The sequence below is a fragment of the Cryptomeria japonica genome, chromosome 6 (genome assembly GCF_030272615.1).
Source record: "Cryptomeria japonica chromosome 6, Sugi_1.0, whole genome shotgun sequence".
NCBI classification, from domain to species: domain Eukaryota; kingdom Viridiplantae; phylum Streptophyta; class Pinopsida; order Cupressales; family Cupressaceae; genus Cryptomeria; species Cryptomeria japonica.
The window spans coordinates 253,148,851-253,174,129 of NC_081410.1; the positions used below are offsets into that span (position 1 = coordinate 253,148,851).

Sequence of the window (25,279 nt, forward strand, 5' to 3'; positions counted from 1 at the left end):
GATGTCATGTTTTGATTTCAAACTTGGTTCAATTGTTCTGACATATTTGAAACTTGGGTTGGTGTGTGCTGCAACCTTTGTTTTTGAATGTTTGGTTGTTGTTGTTGACATTGATATTCCACCATTGGTTGAACCATTTGTTGACATTGTATAGTTGGTTGGACATATTGTTGAAATTGGACCATTGGTTGTATTGGTTGCATATGTTGGACAATTGGTTGAACCATTGGTTGTATTGGTTGAAAATCTGATTGATAGTAAACACCTTCTTGTTCTTGTTGTGAAGGCACATAATGTTGTTGGCTCTTTTCTTGAAATTGTTTCATCATCTCTATTTGTGAGAGGAGAGCTGGTATGTTTGATCGTTCAAGAAGAGATCTTACATCAATTGGCTCAATCTTTGGATTTCGACTTGGAAGTTTTCGAAACATTTTGGACATTTGTGATCTATTCTTCTCAATGTTTTTCACTCTTTGTTCCAATATCTCCTCTTCTTGAGCTAGTTTCTCCTCTAGTTTTTGTATTTGGAGACTTGTTTCATCATAAAAAGTTTGATCAATGTTGCTTTGTTGTTGGGTTGGATAGAATTGTGATTGCATTGTCGGTTGATATGTCAAACTTTGTTGCATCATTGGTGCTTGGAACCTTGTTTCAATAGACATGTCACTATGCAAATGCAATATTTTTGGAATTTTCCAAGGATAATGTATGATATGCAACTAAATGCAACCTAAATAAATGAGAATGAAATCTATGGCAAAAATGCAACCTATGTTTTTGGTTGATTTTCAAGATTTTGACAAACTTTTTGGAATGCAGATCTAAAAGAGACTCTTAGGAAATTGAAATGATGTCTAGACCTCAAAGGACAAAAGGACCAAGTGACAAAAGGACAAATGACAAAGTCTCCCCTATATGCTTGGATACTAAGCTAGGTTTGACCAAATGACATGGATGACAAAAGGACAAAAGGTTTGATAAGGTCTAGACTTCCTAACAATGACTTAGGGTTTATCAAAGATTTGGATTACTCAAGTATGACAAAAACTAGTTTTGAGACTATATGCAAAGGGACAATTACTATGCAAATGACCTTAATATGATATGATAATGACCTAAGCTTAATGAAGAGACCTAGAGTATGCAAATATGAATGTATGACAATGTTATGACTTTAATGCAAGAGGACACATGCAAATGGATGACCCTTATTGAAAAGAATATGACTTAGGTGAAACCTACCTTGGTACTTGACAATGAACTTTGCAAAATGCAACCTAGGATGAACTTAAATGTAAGTGACGTGAATGTTGAGACAAGATTTTGAACAATGTTTGATAACCATGTTTGAAAGTGTTTTGAAGTTTGTTGGATGAAATACTCTTATGTTTAACCTTGTTTTGAATAAATTTGTCTTGTTTTTGAAATGAGGTGCAATTCAACTTTTGACAAGTAAAGAAGACAAGATATTTTAACATTGACTCAAGACAATCATGCTCATTCCCACATTTCTTATGGTAGGCAAGGACATTAGGTACTTGAGAGGTAGATTTGTTATGGGATTCAAGGAGAATACATAGATGCTTGACCCCACGGGCTCCCCTCCACGGCACTCACTTCTCAGGGCAGCCAAGCATCAGTCCCCATGGAAATCTCCCCATGGCGAACCTAGTATCTCTTCCAAGTATCCAAACTTGTCCTTCTCAAGCAACTAGAAGGGTTTTTGGCCTCTAAAACAAGGTGTGTAGTAAGGATTTCTGTTAAGTGTTACTCCTTGATATCACGCAAGCGTGATTGAGACATTAAGCCCATCAAGATACCAAACAAATGTAGTCGCGCAAGCACGATTTAGACCAAGAAGTCCTACTTAGATGTTGATATGAGAAAGAGTTCAAGGGTCATCACTTCCCAAGTAACTACAATTCCCACGTAACCCTTCCATCAAAGCTTTTGCCCATCAGGTATTTGTTTATAGTGAGTTAGAATGCCAAGGTATTCTAGCCGTACTCACTTTGGGTCATTCCCTTCTCACGATTGTCACTTGCTTGCAAAATCAAATGGTCGGGAAGGCATGCCCTCTAAAGGTGACACACAATCAAAACAATGAGCATGGTATCAAAGATCTGGATTTCTGATCACCCTAAGAAGGATGAGAGTATACTCTCCTACTCCAATGTCACACTCAACAATCAAAGCAGAAACATGTTCATTCCATGCTATTTAAAAATCACTAGGTGCCTAAAACATTAATGACAAACACCAAGTTTAGTTGTTTCTCCAAGGCAACCTGCAAAAACCCAAGTTAGAAGTTTGAGGTGTTTATTCTTTGACTAGCGAACCTGCAAACAATTCATTAGTAGTTTGTGAAATAATTCTTTGTCAAGCGTTTCGCCACAAAGCTACCAACAATGTTAGAGAATCAAGAGAAATGAATCACCATCAAAATTAATCCATAAAAGTTGTGATTCTTTGTCCTCTTAGATTAATCTATGTGAAATTTATCAGATTTACCACCCTAGATTAATCTAGATAAAATTTGTATGAATGCATGATTAATTTGCCAAGCTAAATTAATCTAGATGAAGGTTGCATGATTTTGTTTTTGAAAATTTTGACCATTTATAGCAGCATAATTAAAAATGTCATAACTTCTTCAATATTTATCCAAATCACAAACCATAAAATGATCTGGAAAGGTAAAAATGTGATCTAATATACCCAGAAATAGTTTATTTTAATTCTGCACGAAATATTTTACGTGATCAATTGAGTATGACTATTTTTTTAGAAGAAAAATCTGCAATTTCTCCACAAAAATAAAATCTGCAACTTCACAAAACATTCAAAAAAATATTAGATCCAAGCATTTTCACGTCGAGTTCACCAACTAATGTAGCTAGGAAATTAGAAATCATCAAAGCAAATATCAATAATAGCTCATCTAGCTCAATCACGAAAGCTCATTGCAATGATCTATCCTAAACACATTCAAAAAGATTATGCAAACCAGATGTTCCCTTCATGCGGCTCCATTGTTCTTCTTTCCTCTTCAAATAGTTTGGTTGTGGATCTCACCTACAAGTGCACATACATAATTGAAAGCAAGTAGACAAGATTATTGATCAAGAGTACTGAAAATGTGATTGATTAGAAATTCGATAATCTGATTAGGGATCAAGAATCAAGGGATTTTGATTGAAGAAATTCATCCAATTTATAGATAAATTAGAGAAAAAGATCAAATTAGCATGATAGAGATTTGAATGGAAATTCAAATCAAGAATAGCAAAATTATGACATGTGTATGACAAATTGCTATGCAAGGATTTATGACAATTTATGACAAATTATGACAAATTGCTATGCAAAGATTTATGACAAGATTTTGAAATAGAAATAGACATTTAGGAATTTAGGAGAAATTAGAAAATTAAGTTGGAAATGATGACTTGGAAATTAGGAAATTGATGCAAATTAGGTAAATTAATTAATGATTTCTCATTCATTAATTAATTTACAAAAATAGGAGGAATTAATTAGCCAATTAAATAAACATTTAATTGTGACAAGAAGACTTAGGATAAATAAATAAATTATTTAACCTAGAGGGAAAATGCCAAACAAGATTAAATGAATAAATCATAAAACCTTGGAAGATGAATTAGAAATACAAGCACGACAATTAGGTCTTGATGTAAGATTGATTTGATATCGATTCGATCATGATTTTGGATTGATAAATGATTTGATTGATAAATGCGCCGAGGAACAATGACAAATTGATCCAAATTGACATGATTGAGAAGGACGACGATCGATGACAAATCGATCGCAAAATGACAAGATTAACAAGGACAAAGATCGACCAAAATCATGAATGAAGATTGTTATCGACAAGACCAAATTCGAAAGCGAGACAACTGAAGAATGTAGAAGAAGGACTCGATGCTCGCAAATGATAAAAACCAAGTGCATGACATAGGAGAAATGTTAATGCGACGCAAAAACCTAAAATGAGGCAATGCGCAAATGTTAAAGTATGATCCCGCAAGCGTTGACCATTTTTAGGTGTCTACAGTAGGTATTTAATAATTATTCTAATTATTAAATACTCTTTATCTCTTTAGGGTTGCACATATTTAGGGTTTCTAATTCTCCTGTCATAAGGATTGTATTGTAACTTTATTTTTCATTCCCTCTCTGAATGATAATCTTTCTTTCAGAACCTTTTTTGTGTTCTATCTCCAATCTTCTCTTGTGACAGGTATTCTTGCATACAGATGCTCTTGGGATCTCAAAATTTGTATTTTCTCAACTTATTCATGGTAGCAGAGCTGTCATCTACTGCTACTTGTTCCTAATTTCTTTCTAGAAGAGTTTCTCTAGAGGCAAGGGTTTCAGCTCTTTTTCAGAGGTTTTAGTTTGGATCTGAGGTATCTTTTTTGTTTCTGGACATTTTGAGCTCAAAAGGTGCTTACCATTGAGCTCAAAATACACAAAAACCCCCATTTTCATATAAAATTTGTTTAGTTTGGACAACTTTAGCTCTGGGATTTTCTTTTTTTGAGTTGGCCCTTTGCAGGCACGTTTTCCGAGGCAATTTTTTTTTTAAGAAAACAAAAAAATAAATTTTGGGCCTTTTAATGGCATGCCTAGGCCACAGTAGTTCCCACCAGCCATTGACAATTTATTAAACCACCATGACCAACATAGGAGTCGGCGGTTACCGCCCCGCCGCCCCGGCCTGCCTCCGTCGAGCAATGGCTACACCGCACCACCGCTCCACCAGTCGCACAACACTGCCATCCTCCACCCTACCTGGTTGTCACTGCTCTCTGCACTGCTTGGCTGCTCGACTACCCTCTGCCTAACCACCATTGTCCTTTGCACCGCCCAACCGCCTTCCACTGCCCTTTGCACCGCCTTCCACCTGGCCGCTACCCAGCCCGTTCTCCACCTCCACCACCTCTCCTCCTCTTGTAAGCCTTTTTGATAGGGGGGATGTTTTTTTGTAATAACTTGGGCAAACAAAGTCAAATTTTTGAAAACCATTAGGCACTAAAAATCTCTTTTGGAGCCCTACTCAGATTTGGTGGTGAGATTTTCTGATTTTTTCATCGAGTACCTTTTTTTTACCATCCAAGTCAACACTCTTTTCTACACTCCAGGAGCCATAGAATGGGTAAACGGACTCCGTTTTCAGAAAACGAATAGGCATCGGAAAGGTCTTGGAGATCTCTTCTTAGATTTGGAGTTAATGTTTCTAAAAAAATCACCAGTTACACAAGATAGTGTCTGACGCATTTTCTTTGCTCTTGTCGTCTTTTCTGGCTATCAGATTGTACTGGTTTTCTATTTTACATATTGTGGGGGGTGTTATTTTTTGCTATTTTCTATAACTTACTTCAAAAAATCAGAACACCTAAACTCAAAAAAACAAAAAACCCCTTCTGCATCTTCTGTCTAGTCTGAAAGATCACTTAATTAAAAAAACTCAAGAGCAGGTCCAGGTATAGGTATAGGTATAGGTACACATGGCAGATTCTTTAGTTGAGCTTCTTACATCCTATAACTATCACCTCTATAAAAATCATATGATGAGGCTTCTCAGATCAAGCAAGTTATGGTCCTGTTTGGATGTGGATCAGTCATTGTTGCAGCGTCCTTTTGAGATTCTTCAACACCAGAATAAGATGGATGAGGCTATGGGTGTCATTTCCTTACATGTTTCAGATAGCTTGATTTTTCACCTTGATTGTTTGCTCACTCCTCAGGCTATGTGGTCCAAATTTGAAACTCTCTTTGATACTATCAATGAATTCAGAGCATTATAGATTGAGGTAGAGCTCTCCTCCTTGTTACCTACATATTTTCCTCACATTGAGGACTTTTTGAACAAGTTCAAAACCACCAGATCTATCCTTCATACTTGTGGTAAAAATAAGATAGACCCCGAGTGTATCTACCTGATTCTCTCTAAGCTTTGAGGTCCCTATCAGATATTTGCTTCCACCTTTTATTCTACTATGGATGCATTGGGTACATGCTTCACCATGCCTAATTTTGATGTGTTTTGTGATTGCTTGACTCATGAGCAGGCTCAGCTCTCTTAGTTGGACACTCTCAAAGGATCAAAGCTGAAAGCATTGGTTTCTTAGACATCTAAAGAGAAAAAGAAGCAAAAATCAAAGCCTAAGAAGGATTCAGCTGGCAGTGAGCTTTCCTTCAAGCCACCACCTAAGTCTGATTACAAACCGAAGTCCTATCCCAAACAAGAGCACTCTTCTAAGCCTGGTGAGTCTTCCTCCAAGACTAAGAAGAAGTCAGATGAACTTTGCAGTTTCTATGGTAAAGAAGGTCATCTAGTTTCTCACTATTGGAAATAATTAGAGGCCTTGGAGGTAGCCATGCAGCAGCATCATATTTCTCCTCCTGAGCCTCCATCTTCCTCCTCTACTGGGAAAGGACATGCTCTTTTTGCATGAGCTATTCCTTCTGCATCCACTTGGATTATTGATTCTTGGGCTTCTCACCACATGACACACTCACCGTAGCTTGTTACCTCACTTGCTCATAGTAATACTTTACAGATTGCAGTTGGTGACTTAGCACAACTTTCAGTTTCAAGTTCAGGTTATGTTTCATTGATAGGTGGTTGTTTTCAGGATGCTCTTTTGGTTCCTGACATTTCTACGAACCTCCTCTTTATTTATCAGATTTGTCATTCTGGCTCTGGTAAAATGGTTGAGTTCTCACCACATGATGTGGTTATTCAAGAGCTCCATGATCCTGATTTGGTTGTGGCTACTGGCAATGTTGATCCCAATTCTTAGTTATATCATTTTGATGGCTTTGACAGTCTAGATGGTTTAGGTGTTTCTCTTATAGCACATGTAGATTTAGTGAGCAGACTGTGGCATGAACATTTTGGCCATGTCAACTACAGATACTTACAACAGATGAGCACACATGCACTTTTTATTGGGCTCCCTCAGATATCCTGTACTGATGGTGTATGTCAAGGTTGTGCACTTGGAAAGCATCACTGCGATCCTTTTCCTACATGCAGAGCCACTCATGCTAAGGCACCCTTGGATTTGATCCACAGTGAACTTATGTCATTTCTGACTCCATCTTTTTCAGGGTCCAAGTATGTGCTCACTTTCATTGATGACTTCTCCAGACGCACATGGGTGTATTTTCTTAAGTACAAGTCTAATGTCTTTGATTCATTTCGAGTCTTTAAGACATTTTTAGAGAAGTAGTCTGGTCTTTCTATAAAGAGGATACACACAGATAATGGGAGAGAATATGTGAATTAGGCTTTTACGGATTTCTACACAGAGCATGGTTTGCAGCATCAATTATCAGTTCCTCACACCCCTCAGCAGAATGGCGTTGCTAAGAGAAAGAATAGAACACTATGGGAGATGTCCAATTGCATGCTTCAGTTACGTTCTATGCAACTTGCTTTTTGGGCTAAGGCAATTAATTGTGCCACCTATATTTAGAATTAGATGCCTCATAAGGCATTGTGCTAGTTGAATCCTGAGGAGGCTTGATCCCATGTCAAGCCTGATGTTTCTCCATTCTGAGTTTTTGGTAGTGAGGCTTGGGCATTTATTCCAGATTCTCAAAGGAAAACCATGGAGAGGAAGAGCCAACCACTCATTTTTGTTGGCTACTATGAGGATGTTAAGGTGTATAGGTTATTTGATCCTGATTCTAGAGAGGTCTTGTTTAGGCGAGATGTCCAGTTTGATGAGTGCCTTCCTTAGATGGATTCTCCATCAAAAGCTTCTCCCTCACTGCCTCCTCCTCCCTCTTCATCTTTTGAGGATTCCTTCTTACTTGAGGATGATGCTGATGATGGTCCACCTTAACCACCACCATCACCACCAACACCATCACCTGCTACTCAACCTTTTCCCAAGTGGACCCAGTTTATAGTTGATGCTACTGGTTCTATGGTAGGTGATCCTACTGACACTCGTCGTGCTCGTGCATAGACATCTAGTTCTAGTCTTCTAATTCATGCCATTTTGGATGATCCTCAGAAATTTTCAGAGGTGACAGGTCACCCAGAGTGGGATAGGGCCATGGACGAGGAGTATTCTTCTTTGATGAAGAGTCATACTTGGGATCTTTGTCCTCTTCTGCAGGGAAGAAATTTGGTTAGGTGCAAGTGGGTGTGCCATACCAATTATGTTGCAGATGGTTCTATTAATAAGTATAAGGTTTGTTTTGTTGCAAAGAGGTTTTCTCAGGTGGAGGGTATTGATTACTTAGAGACCTTTGCTCCTGCCACCAAGATGAATTCTATTCGCTTTGTACATTCTCTGGCAGCTTCACTGGGATGGACAATTTTTCAGATGGATGTGAAGAGTGCTTTCTTGCATGGAGACCTTCATAAGGAAATCTATATGGAGCAGCCTCAGGGATTTGTGCAGGGTTCCTCTTTGGTTTGTAGACTTCAACGTTCATTATATGGTCTCAAACAATCTCCTCAAGCCTAGCAAGAGAAGATGGACTCTTTCTTGCTTTCCACACTCTTTACACATTGTCATTTCGATCCTACAGTCTACATTCAACATCAAGGATGATATAGTTATTCTTGTTCTCTATGTTAATGATCTTATCATTATCGGTAGCTCATCCTCCTTGATTTAGAGCATTCAGCAAGCCTTGATGGAGTAGTTTGAGATGACAGATCTTGGCCTTCTGCACTATTTTTTGGGCCTATAGGTTATTCAGTCTTTCAATGGGATTTCCATACTTCAGCAAAATTATGCTCTTGATATGCTTCATAGATTTGACATGCTTACTTGCAAGCCTGTACCCACACCATTTTAGTCAGGTTTTGTTTTGTCTACCACTCATTCTACACCTTCTATGGATTCTACCTTATATAGGCAATTGGTTGGTAGTTTGTTGTACTTGACCCATACCCACCCAAATCTTTCTTTTGTGGTTGGTATTGTCTCTCAGTTCTCCCATGATCCTCATGAGAGCCATTGGCAAGAAACCAAATGTATTTTGAGGTACATTCGGGGCACTACACAGTTTGGCATTCACTATACTTCAGGATCCCCTCACATTGTTGGCTTCACTGACTCAGATTGGGCTGGTGATGCTCAAGATCAGAAGTCTACTTTTGGCTTTGTTTTTTGCCTTGGTTCTGGTCCTATCATGTGGTATTGCAAGAAGCAGTCTGCTATTGCATTATCATCTATAGAGGCTGAGTACCAAGCAATGGTGTTAGCTAGTCATGAGGTTTTATGGCTTCAACAGTTGATGACTAAGTTTGGGTTCTCTCCTGATCGTCCCACTATTCTTTGGTGTGACAATAAGAGTGCCATTCACCTTTCCCACAACCCAGTGGAGCACCAGAGGTCTAAACACATTGAGCTTCACATGCACTTCATCAAACAGTTGATTCAAGATGACTTTCTCATCTTGGAGTACATTCCTACAGAGGAGCAGGTTGCTAACATCTTCACTAAACCTTTTTCATCTCCGCTCTATCTTCAGTTGTGCTCTATGCTTGGGGTGAAGGAAGTTGTCCTAGGGGGGTCTCATTGAGGCCTTCCTTCCTTCATGTTTTTTCTTTACATTCTTTTTCTCATCTCTTTTTGGAGTAGAGTTTTTTCCCATGTGGTTTTCTCTATTTATCTATTTCATAGAGATTTGGTTGTGATTGGATACCTCATCAGGCCTTGTTGTTGGGACCCAAATTTTGCCTTTCTTCCTGTAGTTGCATTTTTGCTTTCCTGCATTTAGTTTTTTATCTACTCCCTAAGTTCATCTTAAGGGGGGGTGTTAGAGTTATCTTGTATTAGCTAATAATTATTTATTTAATTATTAGTCTATTATACCCTACACTTAAGCTAAACTTAGACATTCAATAATATTGTAGGTATTTAATAATTATTCTAATTATTAAACACTCTTTATCTCTTTAGGATTGCACATCTTTAGGGTTTCTAATTCTCCTATCATAAGGATTATATTGTAACTTTATTTTTCATTCCCTCTCTGAATGATAATCTCTCTTTTAGAACCTTTTTTGTGTTCAGTCTCCAATCTTCTCTTGTGACAGGTATTCTTGCATACATATGCTCTTGGGATCTCAGAAGTTGTACTTTCTCAACTTCTTCAGAGGACATTTTGGATTTGCATATAGGAATGGTTAATACTACTTGTTTTATGCAAGCAACACTCAAGTCATCTTGGTTCAATTATACCTCGATGCTGTGCTAACTTGCAATATTAAAACCCAGAAAATTAGTGCTTAGTTCATCATGGTTCAATTATACCATCAATGTTTGCACTCACTTCCCACATTTTAAAGGCTCAATGATGATAAAAAGAATTGACCAAATGACCGGTCCTATCGAAGCATTGCATTTCATTCACATTCGCATATTATAAGTAGATTGCATTTTATTTTGCCTGGGATCATAAAAGCTCATCTTTTCCAAGGCCAAATCCTTCAAAATAGGTGTTATCCCTCTTATTAAGTGATTGAGTATATTGGACATTAAGAAAAATAATCAATTTTCCCATCCTGCATGATAAGTTAGTTCATTTCATCACATATAAACATTCCATAATAAAAATTCATTCATATAGATCATCCAATCATTCATTCATTTAGTTAGATCATCATTTCATTACATCCATCTCATATCAATCATGTATCATAATAGCATCATCATTGCATTTCATTGAATTGCATCCATCTCATATAAGTATGCATAGGTAAAATCATAAAAACATCATTAAAATAGAAAGCATGGCACATGCATCACATAGTACATACCCATATATCATGCAAATAATGCATCATCATATAGAAAGCATACATCCATTATCTAGAATCCATAACTGTATATAAAGTAAAACATACATCATGTAAATAGTTGCACAACATAATCATATAGAAAGTAAAAGTCATCTATAATCTCATAGGTAATATAAAGCAAATAGAATCAACTACATATCATATCATAAAAAAGAATCAATGTCCAAGATACAATGATATCACAAAAATATCTGAGATACATCACAATAATACATCATAGGAATCATTAGTATCTCATCTCAAAAAGGTGTGTACATCAATGGATCAATGTCCCATATTAGTGTGACCACTAGGATGCAGAGCGAAACTCTGTCCTGATGTGGTAGGTCTAGTAACACCAACTGATACCCCTGTACCTGGGTCCCCACTCGGGGGATTGATCCAAAGTGGCCTTGTCACTCCTTAGCTCTTAGATTGGCTCTCCTTTGATCTCCTTCTCATCTCTGAAAAGATAGGAGCCCTTCGATCAGCAAGAACACTAGTATAGTATAAGGTCCTGTAGTACTTAGTCTCATAGACCGAACACTGGATGGCCCTGATGGCCTCCCCTAACCTAGTCCCAGCAGATGCAACCACTTGTGTCTCTTCCAGCCGGCACCTGTCCAGGGCTACGTCTCTCTCTATAGTGAGAGAGGCAATCCAAGCCTCTTCTTGAGAAATTTGTACCTATGCCTGTACCTATAACTATGTCATCTAGACCTGTAGTTGAGCTATCTAAGAGTCTCTCTCTGCCAGCCAAGCCTCTAGCTGTTGAAACTGACCCTACAAGTCACTGATTTGAGCCTGTTGCTAATGGGATGAGATCCTAATGTGGATCCACTGTGGTATCTCTGCCTGTGACTTCTCAACCCATGGTACCCCTTATTGTACATTCTCAACCTGGGGGACCTCCTGCTCTGGGGCCTACTGCCCCTGGTCTACTGGGCCCGATCTCCTTCATATGACCACCCAGTTCACCCAATCCATAGGTATCTCTCGAGCAGGTCTAGAATTGCTAGCTCTTGGCATGCTTGTCGATACCACTACCACTATTCTGCCATCTCCCCCATCATCATATCCTCCATCTCCATCTCCATCACCATAATATCCTACATCCCCTCCATATCCATCTTTTCCATCCCCTCCATCTTCGCCATCATCTTCCCCCCCACCTCCTTTCCCCACACCATCCCTCGACTATCTCAAAGCTCTACATCGTGGCCTCTCATCGTTCTTATCAAAGGATGACTCTGGCTCATGAGGACAAGTCAATCAAGGAAACCTATGTGTAGTAAAATATGCAGCATACTTGCCAGTCATCCCACTATCTATGATACCTGGAGAATAGTCCCAATCCTATGGCCCCAATGATAGGTACTCTGCACATGTTTACCATACAAAATAGTAGGCCCCCAAGTAGACACATCAAGTCTCCTACGTGCATAGTGGGTTGTACCCTATGGGATCCCCTCTATCCTACCATATTGTCTCAACACCCTCGTACAAAGGAATTGCTCAATAACATAGGGTATAGATCCAATCAAATACCAAGTCAAGAATACATAAGGAATCTCAATTGCATCCTCTGACCAGACCTCACAATCTCTATAAGTTCTCCATACCACTATATCTAGGTCATCTAACACTCATCTCCAATACTCCAATTTTCCCAACTTTCATTGGATAATAATGCCTGGATATCCATGTGCATAAGGCCTACCTATAGGTCTCTCTCCATCTACCAATGGTCATATGATGGGTAGATTCGCCTAGGCCCATATCTGGAGAACAATCACCCCTGCTGACAATGCAATTGATCTCTGGTACACTACTCGGTGCAAATTATAATACAAGTGGACCAACATGCAAGATCTCCACATGAATAGAGTCCCCCTTGTAATGAACTGCTCAAGGAGATGACCCCATCCAATGGATAATCCCTTTGACCTTTGATCAGGACAAAGAAAACCCCTGATGAATCTAGCAAGCACAGTAGGTAATGTGACATAATCCAAATCTAACATCTCCAGCCATGCAATGTCATATCTGCCAATCTCATCATTGTCGAATACTCTACGAAGTGCATCAGTACCACCCTACTCGCTAAGATTAGAGTAGACCAACTCTCCCATCATTGGGATACATAATATCCAGTATACATCCTCGAGTGTAATTGTCATCTCACCAATCAGTAGGTGGAAGGTATTGTGATGACTATGCCATCGCTTGACTAATGCTATTAGTAGACAGTTAATCAAAGGTCGGGGCATATCAAGAAGGGAAGATAAGCCACACCTATCGATGTGGTCTTGCTCCGCCTAGTTGAGGTAGGGTATCGACATCCACGTCTTCAGGAATCGCTCCACAAATTAGAGGACACTAAAGGGCTCCTGCAATCAAATCATATCAACATATTAGTAACTTGATTTATCTATATATCAATCAATTTATCAATCTATCTCGCTCAGGTGAGAATTTTATCAAATCTCATTGAGCCCCTATCAATGACTCTCATCTATCATGAGGTTGTAATCAATCCTATCTTATCAAGCATGAAAATCGAGATAATTAAAATTGATCATTAATCATAATTAATCGAGAGTATCTAAATTGAAACTTTTCATCAATTTGGTACAGAGCATCAACTTTGGCTCATCTTTACCCTATTGAAATAAAAAATCAAACTTTTTGGCACCATTAGTGGCCTTTATTGAGAACCGTGACATACGGTGGGCCACACACAAGAATTTTTACACTATCAAAGCACTCAATCTTATTGGATTTTTTTTTTTTTTGCATTTTGGCCTTAGTGGCTGAGCTTGTTTGAGTGGTGCCTTTGGCATCGGTGCCCACATTGTCCATTGTGGTGCCAGCCTCGGTGCTCATGGCATCCACCATGGCATCAACTACATCCAAATTGGCGCTCGACTCGACATGACACAGTGCTGTCTGCGACGACTCTGGTGTCGTACCCCCCAAAATCAATTTTTTTTTTTAAATGTGGAAAGTTAAAAATTTTCAAAACGCTCAAAACCCATTTTAAAATGCCAAAAACCCATCTCTAAAATCTAAAATTGTTACAAACCCATATGTTAAAAATGAAGAAAATCAATTTTTTCTAAACTGGCTAATTTTTTTCAACAATCAACTAAAAATTGAACAAAGGAGGATTTTATTGGCATATGTACCAGTGGACCGTAGGCTACGAGATGCTCATGTTGCCGAACCCACTCAAATCTATATTGGTGGTAGGGGATTGTCATTTTCTTCTCTAGAACAACTTTTCAACAAACTCAAATGCACAAATGAGGAGTGGTAAAAGTGATTTTCACTTTTTAAACTCAAAGTGGGGCATTTAAGTGGGATTTTTATCTCACTTATTTTAATCAACTAATCAACTAATTAGCTTGACAGTGTAGCGTTTTTAAATTTCTTATCCGAAAATGAATCGGATTGACTTGGAAAATATCTAAAAATCATAAAATCATCAAAAAATAAAAAACATTATTAAAATTTTAAAAATTCAAAAAAATAAAATAAAATTATCCGATTCATCTCCTGAAGGGGCATCCTCATATCACAATTTATCAATCAGCGTTTGGGCATCATATCGAATCATGTCTACATCAAATCAAAATTTATGATAGCGAGATCAAATCCACATCATATCATATCACCAAAATCATCGAATTGAATTTTGTTTGAACCAATGCGTCGTCACACATCGCTTCAAAGAGGGGCAAAATGTATACACCTAAAAATGGTCTGAAGATAATTAATTAAATACGCAATTATTTAATTAATCCCCCTTCCCAATTAATTGAATTCACAATTAATTTGATTAATTTCCCTATTCATCTACTTGTAAATAAATCTAAATGATTTATTTATATAGTTCACTTCACATATCCCTTTTGATTAATTAATTTGCTCCATTTAAATGAACTCTTCTAATCCCATAATTAAAATTAACAAATCCAAGTTTGTTGTGATTATTTATCCATTTTCTCAAATATTTGAACTTCTAAATTCAAATGAGCACATGGCTCCTAACTTATAACCACCTAGGCTAACCACCCCCTAACCTAACCCATTCTATCTAATCTCGGGTTTAACTATTACTATCCTAGCTTGCACATCCTAACCTTTTTTATTCTAACCTCCTATGTGTTGGATATCCCCTCCTTGAGACACATGATACTTTGGCCACATGTCTTCTTCCTTGGACACTTGCCCTCTCATGAGAAATGCTCCTTGACACTTGTCACCATAGAGATGACATGTGTCCCTTCCTACAACCTCTTCTCCAACTTCCTCAATTATAGCCCTTGATATCTTTAGATTGAATCTAGACCATTCATTCTTGCCACCTCAGCTTTGGCCTTGGAAATCCTATAAATACCCCTCATTTTGGAGCAATAAAGATCCCTTGCATTCATAGTTTTTGCATACTTATTATAGGTATTTTACATTCTAATCATCTTGCATAATTAGCATTTAGATCAAATATTATCATGTTTAGAATAGCTTTTATCGTGTTAATCTAGTTTCCTTTTATCAATCACATAGCTTGAATGAATCATTTTAGCTAAATCATGCATCAATCTATTATGCAATAAATCATTTGCATCAGCATGAAGTAGCTACTCAACTTTTAGGTTGACACTTTGGAGGTCATTGCTTGCTGAGAGCCAACAATCCAACACCTTTAAGATCCTCAAAAATAGAGGAAGATGGGACATTTCAAAGAAGGCTTATTGTTTGGTTTTATTTGATTTTCAGTTTTCCTTCCATTTAGGTTTTGTTGTCTCATTAATTGTGCTTGTTTGTTACAATTGATTCTAGTTTTAGCAGCACAAAATCTACATCCGAGTGAAAAATAATCACTTCCAAATGAAAGTCATCTTCCCTTTTGCTAATTTCTCTACACAATTTTATTTGCAATTCTGCAAACATTTTCTCGAGAAAAATCTCACATCCTTTTATTCCATAAAATGTTACCTATGCATTGTGATACTTGATTGATCTTTTCCTTCAACAACTGTTTGTCCTCAAAATATAGACATAACCTACCATGTTTAAAAATGCCCCCAAGTGCTGCATTCATTCAAATATTTTTCCATTCTGCATATATCTTAATTCAACTATAACCACATCTAGATAAGAATTTCAAATTCCACATCAATATGCACTTCATGCATATACTGCAATTGTGACACTCTTCAGACTAAGTTTCTTTGGGGCATCTATCATATTATTCATGCATTATGTCCATACATTAACATTTTGCAATCTTGACAATTGCAACCACAACATTCTGATAAAAAACCCAAATTGTAAATGTTTCAATGGGCATCAATCTTTTGTCACAAAACTTAGGCCACGACTCCTATACTAATAGGAACAAGAAGAAAAGATTGGAGAGGTTGTAGATCTTTTCTTTAAAAATATCAGATGCATTGCTTGGAATTTATAAAGCATTTTTACCAAATATACTATGTGCATATATCGCACCGACACCATCAATACAAACTCAAATCTACTAAAGTAAGACTTCACATAATGATAGATACATTCGATACATGGTGTGTATGGTGAAAATGGATAACAATAATAACAATATTGAAAGGCTAAATGAATTCAACCACAAAACCCTAGCCTAACAACAACAAAGATCCACCATAACATATGAAGATTACCTAAGACAATGCAAATCAAATGAAATCACAAAGATTATACCATCACATGTCCAATAAGGTTTGGATCTCCATTCTTCCTATCTTCATTGATCTTGCTTGATATATTTGCTCTTAGATTTTATGTGCACAAGAGCTCAACAAAGAACGGAATGTGGTTGCAAGTAGGATTGCCTATGTTCAAAAGCATAGTGTAGTCAAGTAGTCAACGGGGGGGTTTGATAATGAAGGAAGCATCTCCTTATATAGAAGACACTATATGAAATGGAGGGATAAGATTGAGAGGTGTAAAAGGAGGTCGGCTATGATTAGAGGACAGGTAAAAGAAATAATAAAATAATGAAAGGGGTAGGTAGTGTATGAAATAAGAGATGAATGACATATGTCATGAGTGGAAAAAGGCTAATGAATTAATTAAATAAATAAAGATTCATTTAATTAATAGAGGAAGTGGGATCAATTAAATAAATAAAATATTTATTTAATTTAGGAAAAAGATAATTTAAATAAATAAATAAATTTATTTAAATGAGAAATAAGGCTAGAAGAGGATAAATGAATTAATTAAATAAATAAGGATTTATGAATTAGGCTAAAGTAATTAAATAAATAAAGATATTTATTTAATTAGATTGGACAATTTTAGGTGTCTACATTTTGCCCCTCTTTGTCACAATGTAGTTTGTCGTGTTGTTTCAAAGAAGGTAATATGAAGTGATACAAAGTTGCCCCAAGATGGGAATGATATGCCCCCTCAAGAGATTGGATGAAAAAATGTCTGAAAAGATCGCAGACAATCTCTCGATAAGAAAGATGGGATAGAATGGACTGACCGGATAAAGTGACAAAGTCATAGGATAATGAAGACTGACTTGGGAAACGAGGGCTAGGGCAGTCTATAAGATAGACCATGAGGGAAATACATCCTCAGTGTCATCTACACCTCCAAGAGATTAGAGTGCAGAGAGAGAAAAGAGCAGCAACAGTCAGCAGCGATGGCATTGGTGCATAGATTCAATCGCGTTTGTTGATTTCAGAGGCCAGTCGATGCAGGAGAGCCGGTAAGTACCACAAAACCTCCTTGTACTTTGATGCATTTATTGTTTTCATTAATGCATGGTAGGTAATGTAATAAATGCGCGTTTATGTCAGGAAAACGCATTTGTGTCCAAAAATGTGAATTTGTGTCTTCTAGGTCAAATTGGCAGTCCTATGATGAACATACGCTGTCAATTGGATAAGTTGCTGAGAGGATACACTCAAGCAGGTCCTCTAGGGAAAACTAGGATAGCAAATAGGGCTAAGATTAACAATTCTATGATAGAACATATGTTGCCAATTAGGAAACTACTCAAGAGGATTCACTCAAGCATAGGCCCTAGGATAAGATAGATCAAGGCACTTTGTGATGAACAGTGAGTACCAAGATATAGTACTTTGTGATGAACAAAGAGTACTAAAATATGAGCAACACTTTTTGATGAACAATGAGTGCAAATGTGAGCAGCACTTTATGATGAACAGGGAGTGTCAAACACATAGTACTTTGTGATGAACAGGGAGTACCACTAGGATAGAAGCAACACTTTGTGATGAACAGTGAGTGTCACTAGGACTGAGATGATTGATTTGTGTGACTGTGGGAGTATTTTCCTATGCTGAAGTCACGGGAGAGATTCCCATCGACTCAGAGGTTGTGACCTGAGTTGATAGCCGAGGACCGAGCGGTAATTGAGGCCATGGGATTGAGACATATTCTATATGTGCCTGAGTTTCGGGTGAACATGGGATTGCTGACTGCACTGACGGACAGGTGGCACTCTGCGACTTGCACTTTTCATTTGCCGATGGGGGAGATGATAGTCACCCTGGAGGATGTATACAGGATTTTGCGGATACCAATCGATGGGGAGATGATTCCGTACGATCGAGATGGAGATAGGGATGCCCTTAGATGAGTGTTCTAGGATCTGGGACTGGAGATGAGGGTTGGACATGTGGCATGGGATACCATGACATGGATAGGATTAGCACTACCAACAGTGTTGGTAGGAGTTATCAGTGGGTTCCTCTGTCTGGATAGGGTGACACAAGGATTAGCTATGGGATAGGGGAGGAGGAGGAGAGGAGGAGGATGAGATAACTAGGCTCAGGAGATAGAGGGGATAGGAGAGATGATCATGGGGTGGGTCCTTCTAGGGTTCAGACTCCGTCGAGGCCAGCCGGCTCTGAGGGAGGGAGTTCATCGTAGCCATAGAGGGCTCCCTATCTATCAATTTTGTACCATTTTGTATGATGATGTAGACACCTTCAGGTGATTGTAGCCATGTGATTTTGACATCATTGTATCATGACACTTATGATTATATATATGAGATGATTCATCTTTGCGGCAGCTATATGCATGTGTACCTATGTGATGTATGTTTCTATGTGATGCTTATGATATGGATGCAAATATGTATATGATGCAATGCAATATTTATTTTTTTTTCTTTTATGTTTTGAATATGTTATGCTAATGCAAATGTGAATGTATGAAATGCAAATGGATATGATAATGCAAATAATTATTTACATGATGAGAATGCAAGATGTGCTAACATGTGTTGTGTGTAGGATGTGATGCAATTGTGATATCTATATGTATGTATGAAATGCTTAATATGTGATAATTCAGGTGCAAATACATGAAATGCAAATGTTTTTGGTGTGTCATTATACTTAGTCATGTGATAGCAAGATACACTGACTCAAGAAGGACAATGGAAGTCAATCAAAAAAGGGGGATGGAAGACAAAAGATATGAAAGTGAAAGAGCTTCTTGTGTGTTATCATCATTGAGCTTTATTATGGCAAGTAGGTTATGACAATCGAGGCATATGTTTGACCCAGAAAGTCATTGTACCTGTTTGCATGGAGATAAGACAGTCACAAACAAGGAATGCCCCAGTTCACACTAGACTCACAGTATCCTCATATCCTTGGACAAGTCATAGCATTACTAAAAGACAATCCATAGATAGCAAATACAAATAGGTTATGATACCCCATCCTTGCCTTTCTAGTCAAAGACATCCTAGAGATAAAATCTCTAGTTAGAGACATCCTGAAAAAGCTAAAAGACATGTCACCAAAAGATAAAATCAAAAGAAAACCAAGACTCGACACCAACATCCACTGTAGTCCTCAAGTTTAGTGTCTCTTGTCACTTGTATAATTCTTATTTGATTGTGGTCACAATGTTTACTTTCACAAAAAGGATAGATAGCACGGAACCATATGTTGTCTAAGTCTGTTGAAAGATTTGAGTTTGTTGAAGCCCATTGTTGCTGCTGTCTCATCTGAAACTGACTGAATCCATGAAACAGATACTTTATTGTGAAGAAGATGGAACTTTATTGCGGATTGGCGATACAGATGCTACTTTATTGCGAATTGTGCGCGGATAAACTGAAGAAAGCTGTAAGAAACTGTACTCCTTGAAACATGTGATGCTCTCAGTTCCACACCCATCATTAGACATAGGATTTTCCTTAGCCACAGATAGGAGCTGATTTATTATGGATGGAAAGGAGTGAAAAGGAAGGTTTATTATGAATGGCGAACCAAACTTGGTTAGATCAATAACAAGCCATGATGGGAATGTGTAAGTTTATTATGGATGAATTGGTCGTGAGTGTGTGCAAAGTGAAGTGACAAAAGAGAATTCTGAAGGAGGGAGGAGCAATGTCTCTACACATGGCATTGGTGACCCAGTTTTCACCATGGTACTTGCCTAGGGCGCCACCAAAGTGGTTTTCACTGTTGGACGAAATTATTTCTCTTTACTTTTTTCGATTTTTCAATGTTTTTTGTGTCACAAGGCGCCTGTTTGCCAGGTTTTCACCAAGTAACGATTTTTTTTGTATTTTTGAAATTTTTGAATTTTTTTGTATTTTTGAAATTTTTTATTTTTTTGTATTTTTGAAATTTTTTATTTTTTTGTATTTTTGAATTTTTTTTTTTTTTTGTATTTTTTGAATTAGGATACTTTGAAGAGTTATGTGTAAAACCTGTGAAGGTGCATGTTGTTGATAGGATCTTCCAAAGGTTCACCTTCTGTAGTTGAGAGCTGATATGCCCCAGATCCATATGCTGCTATGATGATGTAAGGACCAAGCCAATTTGGTTCGAACTTGCCCTTCTTCTCTCTATCTTGCTGATTTTTGGGATTTTCTTTGAGAACTAAGTCCCCTACCTCAAATGTTCGAGGATTGACTTTGTGATTGTAGTTGTGACTCATTCGTTGTTGATAAGCCTTGAGATGATTAAAAGCAGTTTGTCTTCGTTCATCCAATAGTTCAAGTTCTTGTAAGCGAGAGACCCTATAGTCTTCATCACTAATGATGTTTTGCAAAGAGACTAGTAAAGAGGGTAGCTCGACCTCAATAGGCAAGATGGCTTTAGCGCCATAGACAAGTGAATAGGGTGTCACTCCTGTAGGTGTGCGGACACTTGTGCAGTAGGCCCAAAGTGCAGGATTAAGTTGGATATGCCAATTACGGCAAGCGTCGTCGACTGTCTTTTTTAAGATTTTAAAGATTGTTTTATTAGATGCCTCAGGTTGACCATTACCTTGGGGGTAATATGGTGTGGAGAAGTGATGGGAAATATGGAAGCGATCACAGAGTTCACAAATATCCTGATTTTTGAAGGGACGCCCATTATTGGTGATAATAGAAATAGGAATACCATATCGACAAATGATATAGTTGAGAATGAATGTAGCAATCTATTTTCCAGTGACTTGCATGAGAGGCACAACTTCGATCCATTTTGTGAAATACTCTGTGGCAGTGATAATGAATTTATGACCATTGGAAGAAGAAGGGTGAATCTTACCTATGAGATCGAGTCCCCACTGACAAAAGGGCCAAGGAGTCACAATTGGTTGAAGTTCTTATGTTGGCACATGGATGAGGTCTCCATGAAGTTGACATTGCTTACATTTCTTGACAAATTGATATGAGTCTTTTTCCATATTGGGCCAATAATATCCAATCCTGATGAGTTTCTTGGCTAAGGTAGGACCACTAAAATGTGGACCACATATCCCTTCATGTACTTCATGTAATACAATCTGAGCTTCGTCGCTTTCTAAACATCTAAGAAGAGTGCCATCTAGACCTCGACGGTATAGGACATCGACTAAAATGACGTATGGAGAAGATTGGCGAATGAAAGTGTGATGTTGGTTGTTAGATAGATCAGGAGGTAGGGTATTGTCACGAAGGTATGTGAAAATGGAACCATATAACTGGGACTTGGGACCGACAACACATATCATCTCAGTAGGAGTGATTTCATATGAAGGAACCAAAAGGTTATCCACCAAGAACTCATAGTGGGTCTCATTCGAAGGCAGATCGATCAGTAAAGCAATTGTAGCCATGGCATCTGCAGCTCGCTTCTTCTCTCTTGGTATCTGCTCAAAGTCTATTTTTGTGAAATGTTGTTTCAGGTCATCCACCATTCTTTTGTAAGGTATTAATTTCTCATCCTTTGTTTGGTAATCATCAGTTGCTTGACGGATTATAAGTTGAGAGTCCCCAAAAGCACGAAGTTCCTGGATCTTCCACTGAACTGCAATCCGTAATCCTGTTGTTAATGCCTCATATTCCGCTATGATATTAGTGCAAGGAAATGATAAGCAGTATGATTTTGGTATAGAATCCCCTTGAGGAGTTATAAAGAGGATGCTAGCTCCTGCCCCATGCTGTGTGTATGAGTCATCAAAGTATAATTGCCATGGTTTTGCATGTGACACTGTTAAAATGGATTCATCTGGAAATTTTGAAATTAGAGGTACATCATCTATTATGGGAGCATCTGCTAATTGATCTGCGATGGCTTGTCCTTTTATTGCTTTTCTGTCCACATACTCAATGTTGAATTCACTCAAGATCATTACCCATTTGGCTAGTCACCCAGTAAGTGTTGCTTTATTGAGAAGGTATTTCAATGGATCTATCCTTGCAACCAACTTAGTCTTATGAGTTAGCATGTAATGTCATAATTTCTACAAAGCAAAGACCACGGTGAGACATGCGCACTCGATTGGTGTGTAATTTAGCTCATATCCCACCAATGTGCGACTGATATAGTATACTGCCTTTTCTTTTCCCTCAACAACTTTTTGTGCTAAGAGTGCCCCCAGTGCTGTTGAAGTAGCTGATATGTATAGTAATAAAGGCTGATCTGGAATTGGTGGCATCAAAACTGGCAGATTCATAAGATAATCTTTGAGTATCTGGAAAGCCTGTTGACAGTTATCATCCCATTTGAATTTGATGTTTTTATGTAGCAAGTGTTGAAAGGGATTACATTTATCTATGAGTTGTGCTATGAATCTTCATATGGACTGGAGTCTCCCTTGTAAAGATCAAAGCTGACTGATGTTTCATGGTGGTTGCATCTCTAGGATGGCTTTGACTTTTGCTGGATCGGCTTCGATTCCTCTTTTTGATACAATGAATCCTAGGAGCTTCCTGGAGGTTACTCCAAAGACACATTTCTTGGGGTTTAATCTTACTTTGTACTTTTCCAACCGATCAAAGATGACTGAGAGTACGTCCAAATGTGTATCTACATCTTAACCAAGTCCTAGTAACCCTGCTAAATGGTGGTTCAACATGGATTCTACATCTTGGAACCAAGTCAATTTTGGAGCAGCTTTGTGATAATGGAACCAACCAGCAAAAAGCATTAACGCTACAAAGATCAATGCACCAATTGCGGTGCAGTAAAGTTGCAATTCACTAGTTATTCCGGATGCTCACCAAATCTGGAAGAACCCAGAGGTTATTTGTATTCCTCGAAAACCTCCACCCACATCTCCATTCAAAATTTCTTGGCCTACTATCGGCCAAACTACCTGAGCACTGGGTTTAATGTGAGTAGGATCGCCTAGCCATGCTTCATAATTGGAGAAGCGAGCGCCGTGAAAGTACATCCCACTTAGCCAAATAAATATTATTGCTAATTGACCAAAATGAGCACTAAATACTTTGCGGGAGATCTCTTCCAAATTATTGGTATGGCTATCAAAATCGTGAGCATCAGCATGTAGGTTCCAGATCCAGGTGGTAGTATTAGGTCCCTTGGCTAGTGTCTTTGAGAAATGACCGGGTTTAGCCCATTTTTCAAAAGAGGTTTTAACAGGATCCCTATCCACTATGATCTTTACTTCTGGTTCCAGTGAACGAATGGTCATTGAGTTCTCCTCTTTCCAGACGAGACATGAGAAAAAACCCGTCGAATAAAAAAAAAAGATATATTCTCAACTCGTTCCTCTCTTTATTTCCTAGTTCAAAACTAGAGCGACTATGATAGGGAAGTCGATTTGAGACAGGTGTTCATATTTATTATGACATATCTGATAGGTGCTTAATGGACCGTTGCGAGATATAAAATGTCTTTCCCGTCGAGTGGTAAAAAAAGATATCAATATTAATACAATCATTATCTTCATATCCAGATTTATTTATCCATATCTCTGGACCCATATGTTACAGATCACTTTTATAATTCAAAAGAACTTTGAATTGATAAATTATTAATGAATCTTTAATAAATTATATCTCTGGACGGGATTTGCCCATAGAGAAAAGATTTTTTTCATTAACAATCCATAGAAAGTATTCTTTGTTTTATTTTAAACATATTTTTTTATAATGACAATGCAATAAGAGAAGCTAATTCGCTCGAATAATATGAAAAATGGATTTATCCTGTCTGGATAAATTTCATATTCTTGACGATTTCGCAGTATAGTAATCGAGACATTTTCATTCTCCAAAACGTCCTGTAATCTTTAACCGATTTTGTGCTTCGATATAATTGCTTGGAGCAAGCGCTATAGCTTGTTTCCAATACTCAGCAGCTTGATCAAACCAAGCTTCCGCAATTTCAGGATCTCCCTGTTGAATGGCCTGTTCTCCTCGGTCGGGATAGATCAACTTCTAAAAGTTTTCTTCCCTTAGAACCGTACTTGAGAGTTTCCTACCTCATACGGCTCAATCAACTATTCTTTAGTCCTTTACCCAAACTTCCAAAATAGAAGAAATACGTTCAGGTTAACCGAAAGAACAGAATGGGTCAATGACATGAGTTTCAAACTTCACTTTCGATAAATGATCAGGTTTTCTCCTTTCTCCCACCCTAAAAAAGATGAAGTATTAGAAATAAAGAGATCTACTTCAGATTAGATCAGATAAAAATCTTTTTAAGAGGTAACTATCTATGTTCTGTATAGAAATTTTGAAGAATACTTTCCTACCAGGAAAGTACTTCACGTCTTTAGGATCCGATGCTACACCGCTGCTCAATAGCCTAGTAAATCAACCCTATTACATAAATTGAATCCTTTTTTTTGCCCATGAGCAGATTTGATTGTATCAGCCCGAACTTTCAATAATTGATCTTTATGGTGCTTTTTCCATCAATTGAATTGATTTTATTTTATCCATGGACTATCCAGGCTATATTTACCGATTCATATTTGGGCTCCTATGAGGGATATTCTTTTGACTACAGCTGATAAAAAACCGTTGTTTTGGATGGTGCATATGTAGAAAGCCTCTTTTTTTTTTCTTTTCCGTAATTCTAAACGAATTCATTCTATAGTACAGATAGCCGCACGTAATGACAGATCAAGGCCGTATTATTAAGAGCTTGTGGTCAAGACGGGTTTCGTTCT

General features: G+C 37.8%; 1 pseudogene; it reads right to left on the minus strand.

Annotated features, from left to right (window-relative positions):
• Window positions 1-23,173: 23,173 nt before the first annotated feature.
• On the minus strand, window positions 23,174-24,200 carry LOC131876584 (photosystem I P700 chlorophyll a apoprotein A1-like; annotated as a pseudogene).
• Between the last annotated feature and the right edge of the window lie 1,079 nt (window positions 24,201-25,279).